This window comes from Myotis daubentonii, chromosome 5 (genome assembly GCF_963259705.1).
Source record: "Myotis daubentonii chromosome 5, mMyoDau2.1, whole genome shotgun sequence".
Taxonomy (NCBI): Eukaryota; Metazoa; Chordata; class Mammalia; order Chiroptera; family Vespertilionidae; genus Myotis; species Myotis daubentonii.
The window spans coordinates 5,230,682-5,256,248 of NC_081844.1; the positions used below are offsets into that span (position 1 = coordinate 5,230,682).

General features: G+C 53.5%; 1 protein-coding gene and 1 pseudogene across 3 annotated transcripts in view; one reads left to right on the plus strand and one right to left on the minus strand.

The window, feature by feature from the left end:
* Positions 1 to 4,483, minus strand: part of CNOT6 (CCR4-NOT transcription complex subunit 6) — a 68,020-nt gene extending 63,537 nt beyond the window's left edge. Inside the window, exon 1 of one of the 3 annotated variants that reach the window (XM_059695637.1) lies at positions 4,113 to 4,483. The gene's annotated coding sequence lies outside the window, so the exon portion shown is untranslated. The remainder of the gene's footprint in view (positions 1 to 4,112) is intronic. The other 2 variants (XM_059695636.1, XM_059695634.1) reach the window with 2 other exon arrangements.
* On the plus strand, positions 136 to 1,594 carry LOC132234589 (probable mitochondrial glutathione transporter SLC25A39; annotated as a pseudogene).
* Positions 4,484 to 25,567: the final 21,084 nt, after the last annotated feature.

Consider the following 25,567-nt stretch of genomic DNA (forward strand, 5'->3'; position numbering starts at 1 on the left):
GATGTGGGAGGAGCACAATACTATGTCATTAAGAACACAAACTAGAGGCGTGCGGAGGACCCCGCACTGGTCGCGGACCACCATGGGCCCACCCGACCCGGGCTCTGCACCGCGTGAGTATCATCCTAAAGCCAGAATTGAAGCTACAAGATGGCTGATCAGGACCCTGGGGGTATTACCCCCTCCAACAGATGGTGGCCTCAGGTGCCAGGCTGTGGTCACCTCCATCTTCACGACCCCCCTGGACGTGGCGAAGGTCCGCCTGCAGTCTCAGCGTCCCTCGGTGACCAGCGAACTGATGCCTCCGTCCAGACTCTGGCGCCTCTTACACCAAACTGCTCTCCTCTCCCCGACCCACAGCAAGTGCCTCCTCTGCTGCAATGGTGTCCTGGAACCCCTGCACCTGTGCCCAAATGGTGCCCACTGTGCCACCTGGTTTCAGGACCCCACTCGTTTCACTAGCACCATGGATGCCTTTGTGAAGACTGTGAGACACGAGGGCACCAGGGCCCTGTGGAGTGGCCTCCCAGCCACCCTGGTGATGACTGTGCCAGCAACCGCCACCTCCTTCACGGCCTATGACGAACTCAAGGCCTTCCTGTGTGGTCGAGCCCTGACCTCTGACTTCCATGCACCCATGGTGGCTGGTGCACTGCCCGCTTGGGCACCGTGACTGTGATGAGCCCCCTAGAGCTGGTACGGACAAAGCTGCAGGCTCCGCATGTCATACCGGGAGTTGGGTGCCTGTGTCCGAACCTCCGTAGCTCAGGGCAGCTGGCGCTCACTGTGGCTGGGCTGGGGCCCCACTGCTCTTCAGGATGTGCCCTTTTCAGCCTGTATTGGTTCAACTATGAGCTGGCAAAGAGCTGGCTGAGTGGGCGCAGGCCAAAGGACCAGACATCGGTGGGCATCAGCTTTGTGGCTGGTGGCATCTCAGGAACGGTGGCTGCCATCCTGACTCTACCCTTCGATGTGGTGAAGACTCAACGCCAGGGTGCGCTGGGAACTGTGTAAGCTGTGAGTGTCACCTGTGCACGCAGACTCCACCTGGCTGCTGCCGCGGAGGATCCGGCTGAGTCCGGCACCAGGGGACTCTGCAGGCTTCCTCCCAAGGATCATCAAGGCTGCCCGCTCCTGTGCCACCATGATCAGCACATACGAGTTGGGCAAAAGCTTCTTTCAGAGGCTCAACCTGGAACAGCCTCTGAGCCAGTGAGAGGAGCGAGGGGATGAGGGCCCCATCTCTTCCATGGATGGTGTGAGGCAGGAGGAGTCTGAGCCAAGTGCCTTGACCTCAGGGGAGGGGGCCTCATTTTTTTCCCTCTCAGCTCAGCCCCAAAGGTACCAGCCCGGCCGCTGGGCCTGCCCAGGCCCCCATCAGACAGCTTTCTTCCTGCTGGTCCTCATCCCAAGCCCCAAGGATCATCACTTTTCCACCCAACCCCCAAGTTCAAGACCAAACCTGTTAACTCTTTCCTCCCCCTGCCCTCGTGTCCATTTTCCTGTGTTTGTTGTAGCCGGGCCTGCCCCCAAGGCCCACAGAACCCTGGACCTGCCAGCCTGAACCTACTGCTGTTAATTCACTGAGTGTAAAGATGAAGAAAAAAAAAAAGAACACCAACTAGAGTCAAACAGACCCATGTGAAGTCCCAGCTCTGCAAGCATGTTTACATTCGTCTTTAAGGCTAAAACTTCCTCATTTATAAAATATCTACCTCACAATTTTGGTGTGAGGATTAAATGAAATAACACATGTAATGCACAGTGCCTATTACACCATTAGCATTCAACAAAGCTATTATTTTCTTTCTGTGACTACAAATCCCTAAATCTGAGTTTCTGTACATTTCTCTAAAATTAGAAACCAGTGATTTTTTAATGTCCCAAATAAACTATAGTTTCATTCCCAACTACTTTTGGTGAAAGTATATGAAGTTGTTGGTCTAAAACACGGCAGTTAGCTTCACCAGATATTGCTTTATGATGCTGTGGTGTTTACATACAACTAAACACAATTTTACAGGAGAAACAAATTTGCTCCTCAAAAAGCTAAGTGCAAATATTTTTTACTTAATAAATCTTCATTTCTGTGTGGCCTTTTCTTAGCAAAGGCTTGTAATATCCCCCACTCAAAATTTGCCTAGTTAAAAAAAAATCTATATGCAACTTCTTGAGGTATCTAGAGAATCACCAGTAATTCTCTTTCTGGATACAAAAACCAAGCAGAAGTTGGTTGCTCTTCCCTCAGCATGCCCCAAATGCTTTGCATATTCCTCATCCTACATAATAAAAGGTTAATATGCAAAATGACCCAACAATGGAACGACCTGTCACTCTGATGTGCACTGACCACCAGGGGGCAGACACTCAACACAGGAGCTGCTCCCTGGTGGTCAGTGTGCTCCCACAGGGGGAGTGCTGCTCAGCCAGAAGCCTTGAGCTGGGCTCATGGCTGGTGAGCGCTCCATGGCAGCACTAAGGATGTCTGACTGATGGCTTAGGACAGAGGTCCTCAAACTTTTTAAACAGGGGGCCAGTTCACTGTCCCTCAGACATTCCACACATGCGCACTGCGGGCCCGGGACAAGTCGGCTGCTAAGCAGGACAAGCAGCGGCAGCAAAAACACCCGGCGGGCGGGAGAAATGTTTTCGGCGGGCCGTAGTTTGAGGACCCCTGGCTTACGCCCACAGGGAGCGGGCCTAAGCTGTCAGTGGGCGCAGGACGGGCTGAGGGACCCCCGAGTGCACCGATTTTGTGCACCGGGCCTCTAGTTACCATACAACCTCATGAAGGCTTTACCCACTTGGGACAAAGCCCATAAGCCCATAAAGGTAGCAAATCTATACCACAGTGCCTGACATACAGGCGTTCAATTATTTTTTGAACCGAAAATTACAGTACTCTTTTAAAATGCTGTATTCGAGTATAATCCGGTCTGCTATATTGCTTGTTCTGAAAATGTGAATTTGTTCCAACATGATTGATAAGTTAGGGAATCTGAGCATAACGCAGAATTCTCAATTGCTTGTCTGTGACAAACACTAGAGGTAGAAAACTACACCTCAATGAACTGAGCTGCACAGAAATACACAAAACACACAGACCTCAAACACCTACGGACGACAACAGTTCACCGTACGTGTGTGCGTGTGTTCCGAGACACACCCACCCTCTGGTGTGGCAGTAACGTTCTGAGTTCAGGTAAACTCCCGCCACTGCTCAGGAACTCGCACGCAGCCACCATTCTCATGGCCAAATCCACAAGCAAGGCCGGTCTTCTTCCGGGGCCAGCGCAGCATTTACTGCAGTGTTTACATACTGCTTAACCGCGTAACATGCAAAACGGGGCATGCCAAGTTCCCGAGGGTTGTGCCTCAATCCCATTTCCCCCCCGTAAGGCCTGCAGTTTTTAACGGCACAATTTTGCAGACCGTAATGACCTTTAGGAACCTATGTTGCTTTATTTACCGCAGAACTGACTGATCAGCGTTCTCGGGCCTTAGGGAAGTCTCAGCATTATAATCCCAACACCGTCATTTGGGGGAACCATTACAGCGGGACACAGTTTGGCTCGCAGGCGCTTTGGGGAAGGTGAGGAGGGAAGGGAGCCAGAGAAAAGCAGCGGTGACTCCGGTGAGCGCAGTGGTGAGCGCAATAAACTGCCGTGAGTCCTTCGGGCTAGCGACGAGTCCTTAGCAACCCCACGAACCATCGCACTCGGCGCTCCGAGCCGCTTTAGCGGTGACATTCCCACCCTCCGCCCCCGAAAACCCGCCTCCAACTGAATTTTAAATACTTTGGGGGAGGGGTGAAGAGCGGGTTTCGCGCTTGGCTGTAACTCCGTGCCCACCGCGCAGCGCGCAGCCCACACGGCCGCTCCCCCGAAGGTGCCGCCATCCTGGCCGCGGGTCCGGGGTCCGAGAGCCAGGGCGCCCCCCGCCCCCCGTCAATCAACTCCCCGCCGGGCCGCGTCGCGGGCCCCCAACAGCCGCCAGCTGCGGGCCCGCCTCCCGCCCAGCGCCAGCTGCCCTCCCACGGCGAGCCCCGCGCGCCCGGCCCCGGGCAGGACCAGGGCGGGAGCACCCCGCGGGCCGCCGGCCGCCTCGCTCACCTCTCGGGGGGCGCCGCCCTCCGCCGCTGCCGCCTCCTCCCGGTGAGTGCAGCGGCGTCCGCCCGGTGGAACCACCATACCAGTCCCGGCCGCTGCTGCAGCGCCGCCGCTCCGCCGTCGCCTCAGCCGCCGCTCTTTGTTTCCCCGCGGAGCGCCACCGCCTCCGCCGCCCGCCTCGGCCGGCCGCCGGGCGGCCACTACGCCCGCCCGCCCTCCCGGTCCCCGGCCTCGCCCTGCTCGCTGCGCCCGCCGCGGCCTTCGCCTCCGCGCCGCCGACGCCGCCGCCACCGACGCCGCCGCCTCCTCCTCCGCGCCCCCCTCGCTTTCATTGAAAGCAAACAAGCATCATGGCGGCGCCCCGTCCCCAGCCAGCTAGCGCCCGGCCGCCGCCGCCCTGCCAACATCCCGGCTGCCCATTGGCCGCCGCCGCCGGGCGCGACCATTCGGCGCCGGGGGGGGGGGGTCACTCCCGCCCCGCGCCTGCGCAGTGAGCCGGCCCGGCGCCCCCAGCCCCCGCTCCTCTCCGCGCCCCGCGGCTCCGGTCCCGCCGTGCGCCTCCTCTCCCCTGCGCTGCGCTTCTCTGCTCTTCCCGCTCCTTCCCGTTCGTCTCTCTGTTCACTCTGCTCCTCTCTCCCCTCTTTTTCTCTGATCTTCCTCCCCTGCGTGTTGCCTTTCAACCGTGTGCCGTTCATCGCGGACCGCCTCTGACTTTTGACCTTAGCCAGCATCTTAATTTGCCGTAAAGAGGAGACATTCAGTTGTCAACTGTCGCATGATTCTTCCTGCCTCAAATGTGCAGGAAAAAAAAAACTACTTAATGGCCCGTTTCGGTCCATTGATGGTCGGTCATTCTGTCCAGTAAACGAGGGCACAGTTCTGGGCTGGGTCCCCGCCGGAGGAAGCGGCGCTGCGTTCCCACGCCCCGGCGCTCCTCTCGCGGGTGCCCGAGGGTCGGGGGAAGGGCTGGCTGAGCCGGGTGAGCACCTCCGCCCACGGGTGGGCCAGGCCCTGTGCTGGGGCCGGGCTGGGGCGAATCAAGCGCCACGGTGCCCTGAGCAAACCCGAGGTTTAGGGGCAAGAGGAACACCCAACAGGCTCAAGATCCGTCTGAGAAACTTGAGGGCAGACATGGCCTGATGCAGGAAAAGGAGTAGCTGGCTGCTCGCCCCAGGGCCAACCAGGACAGGCTCCTTTCTGAAACAACGCTGAAGAAATGAGAGTGAAGCCGGCTTGTGTCATTAGCAATAAAGTGAGACAACCCCTCACCTGAAGGCAGTCTTGGGCTAGAGCAGCGGTTCTCAACCTGTGGGTAGCGACACCTTTGGGGGGGGTCTAATGACCCTTTCACAGGGGTCGCCTAAGACCATCGGAAAACACATATATCCTATATAATAAAAGGCTAACATGCAAGTCAACCTACCACAGAACAACCTGTCACGTGAAATGCACTGACCACCAGGGGGCAGACACATAAGGCATGAACTTCCCCCTAGTGGTCAATGTGCTCCCACAGGGGGAGCGCCTCTCAGCCAGAAGCCAGGCTCAGGACTGGCAAGCACAGCGGCAGTGGCGGCATTGGCGGGAACCTCTCTCCCCTTTGTAGCAGTGCTAAGGATGTCCGACTGCCGGCTTAGGCCTGCTTATCCCCCAAGGGCTCCCGGACTGAGAGAGGGCGCAGGCCGGGCTGAGGGACACCCCCCCCTCCAGTGCACAAATTTCATGCACCAGTCCTCTAGTAATTACATATTGTTTTTGTGATTAATCACTATGCTTTAATTATGTTCAATTTGTAACAATGAAATTGGGGGTCACCACAACATGAGGAACTGTACGGAAGGGTCGCGGCATTAGGAAGGTTGAGAACCACTGGGCTAGAGTGAAAGGTGGAGGGACAAAAGCTCTTTGTGTTCTGTGCTTGCCTTCCCCCAGCATGGCCTTAGGATGGTCCTTGCCTGCCATTTGCCAAGAAATCAACATGACAGCCCAGGCCTCTAGTGCCAGAGGACACTGGACACAGGCTTGGCAACATGGAAGCCCAGCAGGGTAAGGGGCTGATAAGAGAAAGTGCAGGCTGACCCACGTCCTCCAACCCCAGGCTGCTTGTGGGACAGCCAGCTGGGCCTCTCCCGAGTCAGTGCTGTGTCCTGGCAACCTCTGCTCCAGCCTGGAGAGAGGGGGGTCTTTTGGTATTTCATCTGCCCAGAAGGAGCTACTTTTTGTGATTGGCACAATGTACTAGTATATGGAGGAAGGGAAGTCCAGCTGCATAACAAAAGACTTAGTGGCGTAAAACAAGTTTATTATAGCTCATGATCGTGGTGCCCAGCGAGACAGTTCTGCTGGTCTAGCTTGGGGTCTCTCATGCCTCTAGCGAGATGGTGGTTGGGAGTTGGACATCCGGCACTGTGGTACCCCTAGTGCGATCTCTCTGTTTGTCACATCTCACCCTCCACTTTTACTGTAGTCAGTCTGGTGATCCTGGATGCCTTGCATGGCAGCCCAGGGCTCCATAGGGGAGGAAGAAGCTTCCAGACCTTATGAAGAATGTCACTTCTGGAGTCCATCAGTCATAGCATCAAAGCCAAGTCCAGATTCAAGAGGAGAGGCTATAACGCAAGAGCTGCATATGCATACAATGAGGGGTGGGCTTATTTGGAGCCATCTGGGTAGATTTGGGGTGCCCACAGAGAGGGTACCTGCCTATACATGTCCTGTTCTTTCTGAATATCTGAAGAAAATCCCAGCAAACATCTCTCAGATTTCCAGATCCCAGTCAGCATGCCCCTCATGTTATGCAAGACCTCCTATTGGAAGTTATGAAACTCCAACTCAAGTAGACTTGATGCAGAAAAAGGTCATTTATGTATTCAGGTGTCTCATAACTGAGGAGGTTGGTCATCATAAGATGCCGTCAAGAACCGATCTCACAAGACAAATACCATACGATTCCATTTGTATGTGGAATTAAAGAACAAAATAAAGAAAGTAGAAACAGATTCATGGATATAGAGAACAGAGTGGTGGTTGACAGGGGAGGGGGTTTGGGGAGCTGGGTGGAAAAGGTGAAGAGGTCAAGAAATACAAATTGGTAGTTTCAGAATAGTCACAGCAATGTAAATTACAGTATAGAGACGCCTATATAATAAAAGGGTAATATGCAAGTCAACCAAACAGCAGGACCGGTCACTATGACATGCACTGACCACCAGGGGGCAGACACTTGGCACAGGAGCTGGCCCCTGGTGGTCAATGCATTCCCACAGCGGGAGCGCCGCTCAGCCAGAAGTGGGGCTCACGGCTCACAGCTTGTGGCTGGCTAGCGCACCGCAGCAGCGCTAAGAATGTCCGACTCGCAGGCCTAAGCCGTCAGTTGGACATCCCCCAAGGGCTCCTGGACTGCAAGAGGACACAGGCCGGGCTGAGGGTTCCCCCCCCTCCAGTGCATGAATTTCATGCACCGGGCCTCTAGTCCTATCTAAAAATAGACAAACATGGTAATTGACCGTACCTTCGCTACGCCTCCCATCGGCTAATCAGCGTGATATGCAAATTAACCACCAACAAAGATGCAGCTAATTTGCATACTGCAGGCAGGGTGGGATAGCGCCATCCCGCCTCCCCTGCCGCCATCCAGGACTGCTATCTGAGACCCAGAGTGGCGGGCGTCCCGTGTGCGACCCGACCTGGAGCGGTGCCCCAACCCCTGGATCGGCCCTGCCGTGTGCGCGATCTGGAGAGGCGGGGCAGGCACCTAGGAATCGGGACTGCCATCTGCCACCCGGGGAGCGGGCCTAAGCCAGCAGGTGGTTATCTCCCAAGGGGTCCCAGACTGTGAGAGGGCACAAGTGGGGCTGAGGGACACCACCCCCCACTCCTCCTCCCCCACCAGTGCACAAATTTTTGTGCTCCGGGCCTCTAGTATAGTCAATAATATAATAACTATGGTGCTAGGTGGGTACTTAAATCTCAGAGGGGACCACTCTGTAAAGGACATGATTGTCTAATCACTATGCTGTACATCTGAAACTAATAATATTGAATGTAGCTTAAAAGTAAAAAGAACCAATCACACTCCCCCACCCTTCACTCTGCTCTTCTCTCCACTGGCTTCTTCACACAGGCTGTGTGGCCAGGCAGGAGAGATGGCCATTACCACATGTAGGCTTACATTCTACCAGCCTCTCGACTTGGGTAGAGTACTTCTTTCCTAATCATTTGAGCAAAAACCCAGGGCAGCTCTCATTGGCCTGGTCAGAGCCCTGTCCCTACCCCTGCAGCAAGGCTGGAGGTCAGCCCCACATGAACCAGATGTACTGAGAGTGGGAAAAGGACCTTTCCTCAGAGAATTGTGGGTGGGAAGAAGAAGGGGAGCAGATTCCATCTCACCCCTCTTCTGGGAAGGCTTCCCTGGTAGAGTTGGTCACTGTCTCCTCAGCCTCCCAGTCCTTTTCCTGCCATCACGACACTTAGAAAATCCTACCGTCATCCTCTCCCCTGCCCAGCATGAGCTGCTCAAATCTGAATCATGTTAGCTCCATGCTGCCAACTGGGATTGCTTTTGAGTCTTTTGTACCCACAGGCTTTTCCCAGCTCCTTCGTCTGTTATAAGCACCATGCCCCATAGACCAGGGGTGCCCCTGGGATTGCTAAGTAGGTGTAGGAAGAGAGTTCTTGTTCCATTTGGGTGCTAAGCTAGGCCAGCATGAATTGGTGGCAGCCAGTGCCACCAATCTTCCCCAACACTTGGAGAGATGAAAGTGATGAAGAGAGACCACCTTGGTGCCAGGTGCTGAAGTCCTGATTTCGGTAATTTTTCCCTTTAGCCTGTGATCTATCCCAGTTACATGAGTCAATCAATTCATTTTTTGCTTACATTAGAGTTGGGCTTCTGACACTTGCAACCAAATACTTCTTATTTGATGTTCAGTAAATGTATTGGATAGTGGATGGGCGGATGAATAATAAAGACTAACAACCGAGCGGTGGCCATGACTGTTGTTGCTCTGTTGTCTATTTCTCAGTTATGGGAGCACTAGAATGCAAACTCAGGGTCAATGTAGGGTGTGAACCATCAATGTATGGGTCCAGCAACTGGAATTTTCAGAATTCCCAGATGAGAGAGTTTGATCACACTGACTACAATAACTGTAATGCACAAGAGACGGCCGAATGAAGCAGGCTCCAAAGTTTATTTGCAAGACAAACCCCACTGCTGTGTGACCAGGATGCTGGCAGTGGAAGATGCGCTCATTGTCTCCCCGTAGGAAAGCACGTGCCAAACAAAGTCATGCTAGAGGTTGCTTGGTGAGCCTGAACTGTGGACCCTGCAAAGCCACTCCGCTCTGACAGTCTGAAGCCTCCTCTCAGGGTGAAGACTTGCTGGCCAGGAGCCAGCACTGGTGACCGAGGTGCCTCACTCCATGCCAAGGACATGGACATATCCTGCCCATCTGTTTTCCCTTCGCTGGACTCGGAGCCTCCAGTTTTCTTCTGAGAGAGCCCACTATTACAAGTAAAGTTGCAGGTCCCAGTCAAATCTCCCCAGAGTGTCCTTTGTCTCCTGGTTCTCTGTATTATCCTGCAATCGATCGAAAAACCATCTCCAATGGCTTTAAGAAAACAAAGGAATCAGTTGGCTCAAATCACTGTAAAAAGCCAGAAAGAGTTCATCAGCTTCAGGTGTGGCTTGATCTGGGGGCTAATGCCACTCTCAGCTCTGCTAACCCCCTCGTTGACTTTGTCATCAGGAGCCGTGTGGAAGCAGAATGGATGCCCACTCCGACAGGATTCAAGACGAGAAGGAAGGCGAGAGCTTCCCTCCACAGCTGACTGGCTCATTTGCATCCTTGAACCAAACACCATGTTCAGGGCGACGTTCTACCCTGTCCAGAAGTCTAATGAAACTGGATTGTCTTCACCTTCACTCATGGCACATATACGAAGACTTTTTCCTGAGAAATATTGGAGAAGCTTCTTCTGGAAGAAAGAATAGATGCAGTGTGAAGCAAAGGCCCAAGATCTGCTCTCTGGTAAGCCTCCACCAATCACAAGGTCCCTGCCAGCTGATTCTCCAGGCCCCTGTCTGATCCTGGTTTCACACAGGCGAGGAGTCAAGAGAAGGTGCCCCCCCAAAATACACACTTTGAATAATTATAAACACAGTGTTTGCACTTCAACTGTGTTTTCAAACTTCCAGTAGCATTTTAGGATGAATTTTCTTTGTCCAAAGCTTAGTCTGGCTGAAAAGAAAAGAAACATCAATTGGGTTATCAGTTGAAATGTGTATATGTATTTTAGGGACACCCTGTATATAAGCTTGTGTTTTTACCAAGTTTGGGAAATTTTCAGGCATTATTTCTTTGAATACTTTTCCAGTCTCCCACTCTTTCTCCTCCCCTTCTGGGACTCTAGTTATATGAATCCTTTATTATGGACTCACAGGTCCCTGAGTCTGTTCACTCTTTTATCAGTCTATTTGTTCACTGATGTTCAGCTTGAGTAAAGTCTATCAATCTGTCTTCAAGTTCACTCATTCCATCATCTGTCATTTCCACTCTACTATTGAATCTCTCTAGAAAATTGCTAAATTTGGGATATTGTATTTTTCAGTTCTATAATTTTCATTTGATTCTTTTTTATAACTTCTTTGCTGAGATTTTCTATTTTTTTGTTTGTTTCAAGAGAATCTGTAATTGATTGTTCAAGTATTTTTGTTGTTGTTGTTGTTCAAGCATTTTTATACACTGTTTTAAAATCTTTGTCAGGCCCTAACTGGTTTGGCTCAGTGGATAGAGCATCAGCCTGCGAACTCAAGGGTCCCAGGTTCGATTCTGGTCAGGGGCATGTACCTTGTTTGCGGGCACATCCCCAGTGGGGAGTGTGCAGGAGGCAGCTGATCGATGTTTCTCTCTCATCGATGTTTCTAACTCTCTATCCCTCTCCCTTCCTCTCTGTAAAAAATCAATAAAATATATTAAAAAAGAGAAGTATTTAAAAAAATAAAATCCTTGTCGGATAATTATACCAGTTCCAACATCTGATTCATCTCAGTTGATTGTCTTCTCTCATTCAGATTGTGGTTTGCCTGGTTCGTGATTCTACAAGTGATTTACTTTAGCAACCTTCCATTCTGGTTGTTATGTGAAGGAACTCTTAACCCCCCTGAAATCATCTATGTCAGCAGGCTGTCACCGAGTTCAGCATGTGGGTTCTGTCTACCTTTGTTGGTTTTAGTTTAGTTTTCTGAGCCCTTGCTGTGCTCTTCTGGTCAGCTTTGCCCTGGTGCTGCAGGGCTCCTGCCTGTGCCATCTGTGGTGGCAGAAGGCACTTTTCAGGATTTTCTGCTCTTTCTGGGTAACCTTTTTGCACGGGATGAGGATGAGCAGCCGCCACTGGATCTGGGGCTCCTCCTGCCGTGGGGCCGAAGGCAGAGTGACATTCCTGTTTGGCTGGTGCCATTGTCTGGTTGTAGAGCCAAGGTCTAGGGTCTGGGACACCCCAAGATTTTACTACTGCTGCTGCTACAGGCAGGTAGTCATCCCAGTGTCCTGGTTTTAGAGTGGGAGTTTGAGTGCTGGGACTCATTACCTGCTGCTGGATCATGTGGCCCATGTGGTGGTGCAGGGGCTAGATTTGAGGCTTTGATAGTTTCTCAGCTATCCCCCTCCTGACTTCGTTTCTATGGTCTGGAGTCTAAGTCATTATGAATCTAAGAGCTGCTTTCCAGCTTCCAAGTTTTCTTGCTGTTCCCCCCCCTCTTTTTTCTCCCCATTTTTATTTTGTGAGCCTGTTCACCTCTCCTCATGCCTTTATTGTAGTTTCCATGGCATTTCACGGGAGTGAAATCAGAAATTCTTAAAACAAAATTTTTACAATTTTAACCTCCTGTAACTATGATCAGATCTTGTTCCTCATCACTAATATTGGTTAACTATAGTCACTGTGCTATACATTATATTTAGTCCCCAGGACTTATTTATTTATTTCACAACTAGTAATTCGTACCTTTTGACCACCATCACCCATTTTGCCCACCACACATTCCTCCTCTGGCAACCACCTATCTGTGAGTTCAGGGGGTGTTTGTTTGTTTGTTTGTTTATAAGATCCCACATGGAAATTAGATTATACAGTATTTGTCCTTCTCTGTCTGAGTTATTTCACTTATCATAATGCCTTCAAGGTCCAGCCATATTGTCTTCAATGGCAAGATTTCCTTCTTTTTATGGCTGAATAATATTCCATTGTATATATTCACCACATTTTAAAATCCATTCATCTATTGATGGACAGCCCCTTTTTCTTTGTGTTAGGGTCATAAGGCTTTTATTTATTTACTAGAGGCCCAGTGCACAAAATTCGTGCACTCAGGAGGGGGGTGGTCCCTCAGCCTAGCCTGCACTCTCTTACAGCCCGGGAGCCATCAGGGGATGTCTGACTGACGGCTTGGACATCCTTAACGCTGCCGCGGTGTGCTTGCCAGCTGTGAGCTGTGAACCATGAGCCCGGCTTCTGGCTGAGTGTCTGCATTGAATGTCTGCCCCCTAGCAGTCAGTGCATGTCATACGACCGGCCATTCTGTCATTCGGTCAATTTGCATATTAGCCTTTTATTATATAGGACTAGAGGCCTGGTACATGAACTGGTGCATGGGTGGGATCCCTAGGCCTAGCCCGTGATCGGGCTGGCCAGGACGAGGGATCAAGGGAGGTTGGCCAGCCATGGGAGGTTAGCTGTGGGAGTGCATTGCATTGAGCAGTGTCTGCTCAATGTGCATCATAGCGACTGGTCGACTGGTTGTTCAGGTCATTCCAGTCATAATGGTCGCTTAGGCTTTCATATATAGAGATTATTATTAAATGAAAACAGAAAATGGTTTATTCAAGTGCTGGACAAATGAGAAGATGGGGGAAGGGTGGGGGGAGCTCTTGCCACAATCATAGGGCTTTTATTCCTGTATTCCAGGGTAAGGGAACCTTTTTTCTGCCAAGGGCCATTTGGATATGTGTAACATCATTCTTAGGCCATACAAAATTACCAGCTTAAAGATTAGCCTGCGGTATTTGGTCAAACATTTAATTAACTCACCCCTAATGCCATGGCAGAGCCAGACCCAATGATTCCGCAGGCCTTACATTGCCCGGGGCCTGCCATTCCCCACCCCTGCTTTACTCTAATGTAAACAGGGCTCAGGAAAATGCCCAGCCAATGCACACTGCTAGGTCAGTTACCATTCAAGTATCTGCTTTCCAGCTTCCAAACCTGTATTGCTGTTGTTCCCTCTTCTGTTCCCCCCATGCTAGTAGGTTTGTCTTTAAATATATGTAATACACACACACACACACACACACACACACACACACACACACACTGGTTGTAAATATTTCCTCTCTGGTTGATAAATAGATGCTGCTCTGAGTCCTCAGGCATCCCTCACAGCTCCTTCCCTGAGAAGCCCAGGTCCTTCCAATTCAGCAACTCATGGGTAAGTCCTGGATTAGCAGGGAGGGACCCCTGGAGCCCCTCAGCTCCAGGCCCGCCTCTGCCCTGGGTGGCCACAGTCCTCTGCCTTTGACGATTCTGCGTGCCCCTCTCGCTTGAGAGGACAAGGAGCCACACGCATGAGGCTGATCCTGAAGCCTCATCTTGAGCTTGAAGAGGCTGCCTGGGTGACTGACTACCAGCCAGATTTACAGGCCATTGGCACGGATGGCAGGGCTGCGGTTCAGATAGACCTGGAGCCTGACCCTGGCTCCTCCACTTTCCAGAGGTGTGATTTTGGAGATGCACCTCCACTTTCTGAATCTCAGTTTCCCCATAAGAAATGGGGGTGAGGCTCTCGCGTGCAGGGGTTTGCTGGGAAAATGAGAAACGATAGCGCGTGTAGAGAGCTTGTCTCATGTCCAGGAAGAGGATACACTGGTGACCTCTCTTTAGGAATGCACGGAACTCGCCCAAAGGCCGCCAGGTGGGGCCATTGGCATGGGGATGAAGAGCAGCCTCAGGGACTTGGCTGGGCGCCTGCATCTCTGCAGGGTTTTGTTTGTTGTTTTTTTCTTTTAAAACGCTGGCTCCCTGGGGAGGTAGAATAAGAGTCTCTGGGGTTGGGGTAGGATGTCTGTATTTTAACAGTGATTTTAGTCCACATGATGACAATCTGAGACCCACTGATTTAGAGCACGGGGTGTGGGGTCCAGGCCTCCCTCCCTCCTCTGGGGGTGGGGCCTCGCCCTTGGCTCTCCATTGCCCACTGTGGAATGCGACCCCAGGGTTGAGGGGATGGCGCCATTAGAGCTCACTCCGCTGCTTTGATCTTGGCAGTTCCTCCTGGACACAGCTGTGTGCCTGTCCTCCAGCCGCCTGCACAGGGTCTGTGCTGCGGAGAGTCTTGGCCCCTGCAACCTGCCCTTGGCCTGGACAAACCCCTCCCCCGTTGGGAGCTGACTAAGTAAAACCTACCAGGGGACATTCTACCTCTCCCAAGAATACCGCTCAGCAACACCAAGAGGTGGTGGCGATGGCCCAGGTGGGAGCCTATGGGACCTGGTAGAGGAGGCAGCAGGATGGGAGGGGAGGGGAGAGAGGGAAGGGGAGGGAAAGCCGCAAGCTTCTAGTTCTGCTTTGAGGCCCAGCAGCCTCCGCAGTGCCTGCAGTGCCCGGGGCTTGTCTGAAATGCGGGATCTCAGGGTCCCAGACCTGCTGGGCCAGAACCTGCGTTTTAACACCACCCCAGGTGAGTGCTGTGCACCTCCAAGTCTGAAAGCCCCAGTCTACGGTGCCAACTGTTTCTGGCTGCTGTGACACCACCCTGACAGAGGAAGCAGGAGGAGGCGCAGGAGTGGGCAGGGCGCCGGGGAGAATGTGTGAGTCCCCTTCGGACTGACAGGCTGTGTGGTGCCCGAGGACACCCAGGTGAGTGTCTGGGAGGAGCTGGGCATGTGCCGGGGCGGGAGGGGGGGGTGTGTGTGGCAGGATTTGGCAGGAGGTGCAGGTGGGAGCTGGGAGGCCCCTGTGGTGGCTGAAGTCCCAGTACGGATGGAATCCCTGTGCATGGGCGGGAGGCAGTGACGGTGTCCCAGGGGCCCCGCTGGTGTGTGGGGGAGTAGACTTTAACTCAGCTCTTTGGATTCTGTGGTCCAGACACATGTCCTCTCAAGTTTGTGTCGTCTGCCTGGGACCCCTCCTCAGAGCTGCAAACTCTTGACAATTATGCACCTGCCATCTCTGCCCTTTCCTTGACTGGCACGTCATACCTGCGGCCCCCACTGGAGCCGACAGCACTCCCACTGCCCCCGAGTCTGCTCCCGTCCAGGCTTCCCCTCCGTGGGTGCAGGCTGCACTGGGGTTCCCCTTCCTTCCACCCAGTCTTGTTGATTCTGCTCCTCAGGTCCGTCCACCTCTCACTCCCACACCGTCACCTGGTCCAAGAAACCCACCTTGAACCAGACACTGCCATGGCCTCCAGGTGGTGTCCTGGAATCCAGTCCTGGTCTCTCCAATCCACCCGCCCACGGCAGCCAGAGGGGGTCCCCAAACACAAACTGGTCCCTGCACACGTCCACATGGCGGCCCTGGCTGGGTTCTCGTTGCTCATAGCACAAAGCCCACACCTGCCACGGGTCCTCAGCAAAGGGGCATCCGAGCCAGGCTCCCCCGCCTCCCGCCTCCCGCCTCCCGCCTCCCGCCGGCTCTGAGCTGCCCGCGGATCTCCATCGCAGCCTTCCCTGCCTCCACCCCAGGAACGCCTGGCCCTGGGCTCCAGCCTCAGCAAACGGAGCCTTCCCTCCATCATGGACACCCAGGCGGCGGGTGTGTGCTCCTGCCCCTGGTGGTACTGTCTCCCCTCTGACGGTCACCCTGGTGGTCCTGTCTCCCCTCCGCGGTCACCCTGGTGGTACTGTCTCCCCTCTGACGGTCACCCTGGTGGTACTGTCTCCCCTCCGCGGTCACCCTGGTGGTACTGTCTCCCCTCTGACGGTCACCCTGGTGGTACTGTCTCCCCTCCACGGTCACCCTGGTGGTACTGTCTCCCCTCTGACGGTCACCCTGGTGGTCCTGTCTCCCCTCTGCGGTCACCCTGGTGGTACTGTCTCCCCTCTGACGGTCACCCTGGTGGTACTGTCTCCCCTCCGCGGTCACCCTGGTGGTACTGTCTCCCCTCCGATGGTCACCGGTCACCTCCAGGAGGCGAGGACTGTGCGAGCCCAGCGCTCACCTGCATTTCTGTCAGCGTTGAGCGACTGGGTGACGCGTTCCCGGATCTGGAGACATTCCAGGTCCCTGTGGCCGGAGCAGCGGGCGGGCCGTGCTTCCTGGAAGGCTGTCCTGAGCTCAGGGCTTCGGTACTGACCTGCCCGCAGGGCCAACTGTGAGGCGGACTGAAATGCGCTCACGGAGAGGGAGAGACCAGCCCCTGAGGGGGACCACGGGAAGGGGATTGGGAATGTGAACATCAAGGGCCTCAAACACCAGGGTGACCAGGCCCTGAGGGGCCTCCAGCAGCACCCTTTGGCCGCCCTGCTTCGGCCCTGATGCCCGGCCCCCGACTGACCTGCCCTTGGGCTAGTCCTCAGTGGGCTTGCCCTGCCGGCCTGCGCTCCCCCTGCGCCTGCCCTCACCTTGGCGTCTCCACCCGGACTCCTGTTGGCCGTCCTGACTCTCGGGTCTCCCATTCCCCTGGTCAGTGCTGCCCCGGCCCCCTGCCCCCAGGTTAGCCCTTTCCCACCACAGGCCCCCTCCTCACCCAGTCAGCAGTCAGCACCCGGCCACTCCCGCCTGCAGCCCTCTGGGTGCTCTGTCCTCTCTGAGCCCCACTTTCTGGTCCGTAAACGGGGTGAGGACGTCTCTCTGTCAATAGTGTGAAATGCCTCCGCCACCTCCCCCACTTCCCAGGCCGGTGGTCAGGGACCTGCTGGGCTGCCCCAGGGCCAGAGGATGGTCCCCAGGCCCTGAAATTGACCGGCAGCTGGAGCGAGGGGTTGAGCACTTGTCTTCTCTCCTGTGGGCTTTCCCTATTCTTATCTCGAGTGCAGGGCCAGCCTAGGCCCAGGCCCCAGGGCACTTCTCCTCCCTCCCTGTAGTCCTCCCCGTGACCTCCAATCTCTGCCAAAAGCAGTGTGCTAGCTGCCCCTGGGCACCGCCCAGGACCTCCCAGCTGTGGCCAGTGTAGGAGGAACAACACAAGAGAGACAACCCACTCCACCCTGACTCCTGGCTTCTGGGAAGCCCTGAGCTGCCACACCCATCCTCCCCACCACCACAGCCTCCCCGACAAGCACGTCTGCTGCTCCCAGACATTCTCAGGCCCAGGCCCAGCATCCTTCCGGGGGGTGGGAGCCTCCTTGGTGACCCCAAGCCCCAGGTGACCCCAAACCTCCTCCGAGGACCGGGCTCCAGACATCTGTGCCACTTGAGACAGCACTTGGAATGAATAACATCGTGGCTTACAAAGAATTTCATTCATGTATTTGGTGCTTTGTGGGTGTAGGGTCTCCCTTTGGTACCTGGCCAAGTGCTCAGGGCTTGGAGCTACTGAGAGCTCCTCTCGCGCCCCTACACACATGTGAGCCTGTGCTCTGAGCAGCCCCAGGCCCCCCTGCTGACGGAACAGGATCAGGGGCACGCGGGAGCTACTATGCTGGCCTGCGCATGGCTGGGGGAAGGGTTTGGGAACTCTCGACCCCCCAGTCCTGCTCTCCTGGCAGGGGATTAGGCCTGAAATGTAGAATGTTGATGCTTGAGCAGGGTGTTGCTCAGCTGCCGAATCGGGGCAAACACTCCCCTTCCCAGCCCTGTGAGGGGCAAGTAGCGGGGCTGCAGCGAGCCCCCCAGCGGTGACCTTTCGTGGACCAATGTGCATCTTGCTGGAAAACGGCGGGCATCTGACTCACACGGAGCTGCTGACCTGGGACCGCACCTCGGTCCAGGGCCCATTCTCCAAGCTCAGTGCCAGCTGAGGGAACTTCCCCAGGAGACCTGTGGGCCAGCCCACCTTTGACAGTGCCTCGGGCCGCAGCTGTCTGCGTTGTGCTCAGGCAGGTACGCGGGGATTGCTACCCCTATTCTGAGAGCTGAGCGTTTGCAACTGAATCCCCCAGGGTGTTAGTCTCCCTGCCCTGCTGCCCCTCACTGCGGAGGGCAAGGAGGGTCCCATGGCAGGACTTGGCTGGCTCGGTCTGGATTCTGCAAAGGGCTGAGGCTGGGGCAGGTGCTGGTAAGTCCAGCAAGGCCCTGCAGCCCCAGTGACATGCTCAGAGGCCGGGACAGCCACACAGCCAGGTCCGGGCAGCCTGCTGGCAGTGGGGACACGGGGAGGGCTAGGGATGCCTCAGGAGCACACACCAATATGACATCTTTTGGTGAAGTATCTGCCCTTTCTGCCCACCCTCCATCCACTCTATCTTCGGGGGTTTCCCTTGGGGATTGCCCTCCCCACTCTCAGTAGAGGAGGCCCCAGCAGGACCCCCTCTCAGAGCGTCCCCACTCCAGGCAGGGGACTGAGAGCCACAGGCCGACTGAGAGAGTTCCCCCCGCTGCCAAAGCAGTGCTTCTGGGGAGGGCAGGGGTTCAACCCGGGGTGAGAGGACAGCTTTCGGGACTTTTTAGAAATCCTCACCTGAGGATGTGTGCTTTTACTGATTTTAGAGAGAGAAACATCGATGTGAGAGAGAAACATCAATGGATTACCTCCTGCACGTGCCCCGACCGGGGATCAAACCCGCACCTCGTGTATGTGCCCTGACCAGGGATTGAACTGAGACCCTTTGGTGCTTGGGACAACACTCCAAACAACTGAGCCACACCAGCCAGGGCCTCCGGGACCTTTGCAGGGCCTGCTTCCTGTGTGTTGGAGAGCTGGGCACACGAAGTCTGAAGTGCTGGGGCCTGCCTGAGAGTGCAGCCCGTACGCAGCTGGCAGAGGGCAGGGGGGCAGGGAGATGCACAGGCCTGGGCTTGGGCCGGCCCTGGCCCATCGGTGCCTGGGATCTGCCCCTGGGGTTTCAGCTAACTCAAGCCCCACGTGTCCTTGGACCCAGTTGGCACTGGCTTTCTCGCTGCCTAGATGAGCCCAGGGGGCCGCCCAGAGCTTGGTGTCCTGGTGGGAGCACGGAGCATGGCTGTGGGAACCTGCAGGAGGTTCCAGGTGAGGCCGGTGGCAGAGGAGCCTCAGAGAGGGGGCCAGGGGGCCTGAGCCAAGAAATCAGGAGGATTGCTGATGGGACCAGAAACCCTAAAAAGGGTGCTGGGGAGGTCCAGGGAGTCACCCCAGGCCAGCGGGCCAGGGACTTGCTGGAGCTGCCCCAGGACCTACTCTGCTGGTGCCCAAACCTTCAGTTGGAAGTGGCAGGAGAAGAGGCTGCAGGAGCGGGGGCCAGGCTGGGGAGTGAGAGGGGGATATGGCCCTGATGCTTTCCGGAATAAGCCAGCTTTCCGAGGGGCTGCGGGGATGCTCAGCCCATCCCTGGGAGGCAGTGGGTGCGGAGCCCAGCCAGACCCAAGGGCGCCCTAAGGACCAGCATGGGGAGAGGGGGCAGGCCTCATCTGAACAGCTCTTCCCACGCCCAGGCTGCTCCCCGGGCCCCACAGGTAGGAAGCAAAGAGGGGCGGCCCCATGGCAGGCACGGCTGTGGGCGCCCAGGACACCTCTGAGCAGAGGAGACAAGTCTCTGGCCCCACAGAGCTGGCCGTCCAGGGAGGGTCTGTTTGAATGGAGCTGCTGGGCCTCTGCATCAGAGCAGCAGGGATGAAAGCCCACGTCCCGCCAGGCCCCGGGGGATGGAGGCAGGAGCAATGTCGTGCATCTGTGCTTGGTCCTGCCCAGCCTCCAGCCCCTCCATGGTCTGCCCTGGGTGCTCAGGGCTCGCCTGCCTCACCTCAGGACTCTCCCTCTTGACCACCCGTGGGGGAGTCCTTAGAGCGGCCTCCTCTCCACCGTAACCTCATCTCCGTTTGGGCCACAAACAGCTTCCCACCCACGAGAGAGGAACGTCTCAGAGGGGACAGGTGTTCAGAAGTCCATGTGGCTTCACCACTGACTCCTGCAGGGGAGCAGCTAGGCGGCCATTCATGGCCCCTGAGGGCACAGCCACCCTTCTCCCCTCTATCACTCATCTCTCTTCCCCAGAACCCCCACCGGCTCTGTCCTGGGAGGGGAGAGATGGGGATGGAGCTTGAAGTCCAAGGGGGCTCTACCAGCCCCAGAAGGGCGGCTTTCCTGAACCCCCCTCCCCCATAGGAGACAGCGCTTAGAGTGTCTCCTTGCTTCCACAATGCCCCAGCACCATTGTCTGTGCTTTTTCATTTTTATTTTTTTATTTTTTTAAAATATATTTTATTGATTTTTTTACAGAGAAGAAGGGAGAGGGATAGAAAGTTAGAAACATTGATGAGAGAGATTGATCAGCTGCCTCTTGCACACTCCCTACTGGGGATGTGCCCGCAACCAAGGTACATGCCCTTGACCGGAATCAAACCCGGGACCCCTCAGTCCGCAGGCCGACGCTCTATCCACTGAGCCAAACCGGTTCGGCTGCTTTTTTATTTTTTGAAGAATTTTTCCTCTACCCGCTGCTTCTGCAATGTGGTCTGTATGTTTGCTCACCACCCACCATGCACCGGGCACTGTTGGAGGCACGGGCGATGCAGCAGTGAACAACGCAGGCAAAGGCTCTGTCTGTAAGCTCATGTCCTGGCGGTGGTGGCGGGAGACGGGACAAGAACAAGCACACAGGCCAGAGGAGGGAGCCAGGTGGCGGGATGTACCTGCCATGGAGAAACAAGAGGGTGGGTGGATGGTGAGCACCAGGTGTGGGAGAGGAGGCCAGGAAAGGCCATCTTGAGAAGGCACCTACGAGAAGAAGGCGTAGGGAGAGTAAGAGAGGGAGCCATGCCACCTGGGGGAAGAGCCTTCCAGGCAGAAGGAAGACCAAGTGTAAGGCCGGGAATGGAACTGTGCTCAGCTGTCCCCGATGAGTCACGACCCACCGACCATGGAATTAAGGCCTTGACACCTGCTGGTTCCGTCACCGTGCCCCCCTAGCCACAGAGGTCTGCAGAGTGTGTGTGTGTGTGTAGGAGGGAATACTTTCCACATCAGCAGGGTCAGTGGGAGCTCTTCTCACCTGGAGCGGAGAAAAACACCTTCCCCTGAGCTCCCGGCTGCAGCTGCCAGGCCCGCCAGGGGAGAGGCTGGTCTGAGTGAAGGCAGCCAGCAAACAGTTGGCTGGAGATGGAGAGGAGAGGGGGAGAGGGCCATGTGGCTGATCCTGGCATTGGCTCCAGTGTCCTTAAGGCTGCCCCCCAGACCCCCCCCGCCCCCGGCACTTCCTAGTGTGAGTTGGCTTTTATATTTTTACTAGTGGCCGGTGCACAGATTCGTGCACATTGAAAGGAAATTAATTAGAAGAAATATTTTAATATCGCTATTCGCCCTTTCTCTACAATAGAAGTGTCAGAGATGAAAGAAAAGTAGTAAAATGTATATGAAAACAATATATAAATTGATTAATAAATAAAAAATAATAACATGATATAACAACAACAAAGACATATAAAAACAAAAACATGATATAAAAAAACAATGAAAACATGATATAAAAACAATGTTGATAAAAACAATGACTGATAAATTGATTAAACTTATTCTAATATCTCCCTGTATACCATGTTAAGAATAAAAACACTTTCAGAGTGCCTGATAATGACAGATTGAAACACAGCAAGAGCTTTATATGTATCATGCATGTGCGAGTCAATATTTACTTTTAAATTGCCAATGCACATCATATGTACCAGCCGCTTGGTCAGATGGACATACGGACATACGGTCAGTCACTTAGCCATATATATATATATATATATATATATATATAATTTTATTTTCTGTTTATTAAGATGGCTTGACATCTTTTAAAAAAAGTCCTTTCTGGCTGGAGAGACTGGCCCTGCCAGTCTTAGAGATGGCAAAGGCCCACCCCAGAGCCAACCTTTGCTCTGCTAGCTGCCCAGTCCAGAGTGAGACCTCCTGTGCCTGACCCTACACCCTAAGAGGCAATGTTCCTCCTCTACCTTAATCATCCCAGGGCCAGGGGGCTGGCTATTAGGAACTGTACCTATAGGTTCGAGCCCACCTAACCAATATTAAACTGTTCCCTCTGCCCTGCCTGTCCCTTTCCAAGGAGACCCCACTGAAGGCCTGACCTCCCCGCACCCATCTTCTGCCTCCCCACCACCCTGGTCTTTGCCAGCGTGGCCCTCCCTCTTGCCTCGAGGACCTGTGAGAACGGTAAACTTTGTTTTCCTCAGTCTCTCCTATGCCTCCTCTGCAGCTGCACCTGAGAGACCAGCACACAAATGAACACAAAACAGCTTCCTCTCACTTCCTACCCACAGTCCTTCCTCTCAAGTAAAACTCATTCTTATTCTTAAGATCCTGCTTGAATGCCAGCAGGCAAGTCTGAGAAGGCCATCTCTCTCCTCTGGGGCCCTGCAACCCTCAGCTAAGGAGTCAGACTTCCGGCCTTTGGGGCAGAGCACAACACGTGGTGTCACCTAGGTCCCGCATGACCTGCAAGCAGAGCTGTGCGAGCCCAAGTCGGAACAGAGCAGGTGGTTCACAGAGCAGAGCTGACACAACCCTTTAGAGAAGAGTGTGGCACAAACTGTAAGAAAGGTCCGCCCTTGCCCCAACACTTCCCCTTCTGGGCATCCACCCGTGAAAGTAAACCCTTAAACATTAAAAATAAACTTTTCTGCCTAGAAGTGTTCATCACGGAGTTATCTGTTTTAAATTTACTATTGTTCCTCAAACTCATGCACGCCTACAATGTGCAGACATCAGAAATGTGCAAGAATTCTACCAAGAACAACAGTCCTTCCAATCCCTGTTCAGTTCTTCTACGTGATTCTTTAAGTCTTAACTTTTTAAAAATATACATTTTTTTTTTATTGATTTCAGAGAGGAAGGGAGAGGGGGAGAGAGATAGAAACATCAGTGATGAGAGAGAATCATCAATTGGCTGCCCCTTGCACTGCCCCTACCGGGAATTGAGTCCACAACCCAGGCATGTGCCCTGACCGGAATCAAACCGTGACCTCCTGGTTCATAGGTCAAAGCTCAACCACTGAGCCACACTGGCCCAGCAAGTGCTAATTTTTGTATCTCTGAATGGCATGCTTATGTTGCTACTTCTTGGGTTTTCATTTTGAGCTTCATTTATTGTATTTCTACAATGCAAGATGAAAATTTTGCTCTTCCCTCTCTGAACCCAACGCACACACCCACTTTTAATCCCTCCTCTTCCCACTCTGTGAAACTTATTGTCATTTTGATTAGATTGATATTCAAGGCACATTATTGTGTCTATGTAAACACTATTCACAGCAGAACCATGTAGTACCATAATTACTTTTTATATTCTAGAGTAGCTTTTTAAAAATAACTTTTTTAAAATCCTCACCCAAGGATATGCTTTTTGTATAAAAATTGATTTTAGAGAAAGGAAGGGAGAGAGAAAGAGAGAGAGAGAGAGAGAGAGAGAGAGAGAGAGAGAGAGAGAGAGAGAAACATTGATGTGAGAAGCATCAATCGATTGCCTCCTGTACACAGCCCAACCGGGGATCAAACCCGAAACCTGGGTATGTGCCCTGACTGGGAATTGAACCTGACACCGTTTGGTGTATTGGAGGATGCTCCAACCAACTGAGCCACCTGGCCAGGGATAGAGCAGCTTTCTGTTTGCGCTAGAGGTAATGACTGTCACCTAGTTCTCTATGTTCCTATCACTAATGTTATCCCCAACTCTCCTCCAGTGACTAAGTCTCCTTTTGATTGTGTACAAATATAGTCGATGTCTTTGCAGCTTAAACTTTGTGAGGAACTCTCTCCCAGAGCCTCCCAGCCCTCTCCATCCAGCCCTCTCTTCACCACCATCCTGAGGCCCTCCTGCCCTTCACTCCTCTCTTTTTGGATCCCTCTTTTCTGATGCTCTTCCTTGCAGTAGAAGCACATTCCATAACAGCTTCTAGAAAGCAGAAGACTGGGAGATAATTACTTTGAGGCCTTGCACGTCTGAAAATGTCTTTGATCTGCTTTTACAAGTGACTGGTGGCTTTGTTGGTGCAGATAACTAGTCTGGAGGTGAAGTCCCTCTGCCCCCACTTTTCTGAAGGTATCTGCTTCCTTCCAGAGCTGCTCTCAAGACATCTGAAACATTCTAATTTAGCACTTTATATTTTTAATGGAAACTGGTGTTTTAGTTTCCCCATCTGGGAGCTTATAAAACATGTGCTTTTCACTCAGTGTGCTGAGCGTTCTTAGTGATGCACTTTGATGTTGCTGTGTTTTCATCAACGTGCAGATCACTTTTTGAGGGGTTTTCTTTCTCTGGAGACTTGGGTTTCTGGGAAATTTCTTGAATTATTTATTTGGTCTCTCTATCTCTTCTGCTTCCTTTTTCTGACATTCCTTAATGAGATATTAGACTTCTTGGGCTGTATTATAAATTAATTTTTTTCTTATATTGTCTATCTCTTTGTGGAACATTACTAATATATTTCTGGAAATATTTTTATTTCCTAAAAGCAGTTTTGTTCACTGAATGGTTTCTCCTCCTTTTAAAAATAAAATTTTGGTTCAGCCAGTGTGGCTCAGTGGTTGAGCGTCGACCTATGAACCAGGGAGTCACGGTTCGATTCCTGGTCAGGGCATATGCCCGGGTTGCTGGCTCGATCCCCAGTGTAGTGCATGCAGGAGGCAGCCGATCAATGATTCTCTTTCATCATTGATATTTCTATCTCTCTCCCTCTCTCTCTTCATCTCTGAAGTCAATAAAAATGTATTAAAAAGTAAAATAAAATTCTGTTCTTGGATCATGGATGCAGAATCTTCCTGGTATAGTAATAATAGGTTTCTGCCCTGTCTGGGTGGCTCAGTTGGTTGGAGTGTCGTCCTGTAAACGAAAATGTTTCGGGTTTGGTCTCTTTAAAATCAGTAAACATATCCTCGGGTGAGGATTAAAATAATAATAATATATACTAATAAAAGGGTAATATGCTAATTAAACCGGACGTCTTCTGGATGTTCATCCAGACAAAGCCACAGCAGTTGCCAGGGCCAAGGGCTGGCAGCATGGGAGAGGGAGAAAAGCTGCCTGCCCCGCGGTCCAGGCACCAGAGCCTGTGACTGCGGCTGCAGCACAGGAGGAGAGGGAGAAAAGCCGCCTGTCCACGGTCCTCTGTGGCTGCGGTCAGCCAGGGTGAAGCCGGCCTGGGCCCCGGGTGCCTGCAGCCAGCCAGAGGAGGGAATCCTGGGCCCCTGGTGTGGCCGAGGCAGAGGCGGTTAGGGGCGATCAGGCCAGCAGGCAGGCGAGTGGTTAGGAGCCAGAGGTCCCGGATTGCGAGAGGGTGCAGGCTGGGCTGAGGGGAACCACCCCCCACCCATGCACGAATTTCATGCA